This window comes from Arachis stenosperma, chromosome 2 (assembly GCF_014773155.1).
Source record: "Arachis stenosperma cultivar V10309 chromosome 2, arast.V10309.gnm1.PFL2, whole genome shotgun sequence".
In the NCBI taxonomy this organism is placed as follows: domain Eukaryota; kingdom Viridiplantae; phylum Streptophyta; class Magnoliopsida; order Fabales; family Fabaceae; genus Arachis; species Arachis stenosperma.
This window is the reverse complement of record NC_080378.1, coordinates 74,921,746-74,923,632: the sequence shown is the minus strand read 5'-3', so window position 1 is coordinate 74,923,632 and position 1,887 is coordinate 74,921,746. Positions and strand designations below refer to the sequence as shown.

Sequence of the window (1,887 nt, the reverse complement as noted above, 5' to 3'; positions counted from 1 at the left end):
CCGAACCCAACAATAATAATGCAAGGAGAATGCTAGGTGATTTCACTAAACCAACGTCCAAATTTGATGGAAGAAGAATCTCCATTCCGGCCATTGGAGCAAACAATTTTGAGCTGAAACCTCAATTAGTTGCTCTAATGCAACAAAACTGCAAGTTTCATGGACTTCCATCTGAAGATCCTTACCAGTTTTTAACTGAGTTCTTGCAGATTTGTGAGACTGTAAAGACGAATGGAGTAGATCCTGAAGTCTACAGGCTCATGCTTTTCCCTTTTGCTGTAAGAGACAGAGCTAGAACATGGTTGGACTCACAACCTAAAGATAGCCTGGACTCCTGGGATTAGCTGGTCACGGCCTTCTTGGATAAATTCTTTCTTCCTTAAAAACTGAGCAAGCTTAGAGTGGATGTTCAGACCTTCAAACAAAAAGATGGTGAATCCCTCTATGAAGCTTGGGAAAGATACAAGCAGATGACCAAAAAGTGTCCTTCTGACATGTTTTCAGAATGGACCATATTAGATATATTCTATTATGGTCTATTTGAGTTTTCCAAGATGTCATTGGACCATTCTGCAGGTGGATCCATTCACCTAAAGAAAACGCCTGCAGAAGCTCAAGAACTTATTGACATGGTTGCAAATAACAAATTCATGTACACTTCTGAGAGGAATTCCGTGAATAATGGGACACCTCAGAGGAAGGAAGTTCTTGAAATTGATGTTCTGAATGCCATATTGGCTCAGAACAAAGTGTTGACTCAGCAAGTCAACATAATTTCTCAAAGTCTGAATGGATGGCAAAATGCATCCAACAGCACTAAAGAGGCAGCTTCTGAAGAAGTTTATGATCCTGAGAACCCTGCAATGGCAGAGGTTAATTACATGGGTGAACCTTATGGAAACACCTATAATTCATCATGGAGAAATCATCCAAATTTCTCATGGAAGGATCAACAAAAGCCTCAACAAGGCTTTAATAATGGTGGAAGAAACATGCTAAGCAATAACAAGCCTTTTCCATCATCTTCTCAGTAACAGATAGAGAATTATGAACAGAGCTCCTCTAATTTAGCAAATTTAGTCTCTGATCTGTCTAAGGCCACTTTAAGTTTCATGAGTGAAACAAGGTCATCCATCAGAAATTTGGAGGCACAAGTGGGCCAGCTGAGTAAGAAAGTCTTTGAAACTCCTCCCAGTACTCTCCCAAGCAATACAGAAGAAAATCCCAGAGGAGAGTACAAGGCCATTGATGTAATCAATATGGCCGAATGCACAAAGGAGGAGAAAGACGAAAATCCTAGTGAGGAAGACCTCTTGGGACGTCTCTCAAGCAAGAAGGAGTTCTCCATTGAGGACCTAAAGGAATCTGAGGTTCATATAGAGACCATAGAGATTCCATTAAATCTTCTTCTGCCATTCATGAGCTCTGAAGACTATTCTTCCTCTGAAGAGGATGAAGATGTAACTGGAGAGCAAGTTGCTCAATATCTAGGAGCCATCATGAAGCTGAATGCCAAGTTATTTGGTAATGAGACTTGGGAAGGTGAACCTCCCTTGCTCATTAGTGAACTTGATACATGGGTTCAGCAAACTCTACCTCAAAAGAAACAAGATCCTGGGAAATTCTTAATACCCTGTACCATAGGCACCATGACCTTTGAAAAGGCTCTATGTGATCTGGGGTCAGGCATAAATCTTATGCCACTCTCTGTAATGGAGAAACTAGGGATCATTGAGGTACAGCCTGCCTTATTCTCATTACAACTGGCAGACAAGTTAGTAAGACAAGCTTATGGATTAGTAGAGGACGTGTTGGTAAAGGTTGAAAGCCTTTACATCCCTGCTGATTTCATAATCTTAGACACTAGGAAGGAAGGAGATGAATACA

The 1,887-nt window shown here is 40.8% G+C and overlaps 1 non-coding gene across 1 annotated transcript; it reads right to left on the bottom strand.

Annotated features, from left to right (window-relative positions):
• Window positions 1–392: 392 nt before the first annotated feature.
• On the bottom strand, window positions 393–496 carry LOC130963812 (small nucleolar RNA R71). Its single transcript, XR_009079932.1, has one exon. It is a non-coding gene; the product is annotated as a small nucleolar RNA R71 (small nucleolar RNA).
• Between the last annotated feature and the right edge of the window lie 1,391 nt (window positions 497–1,887).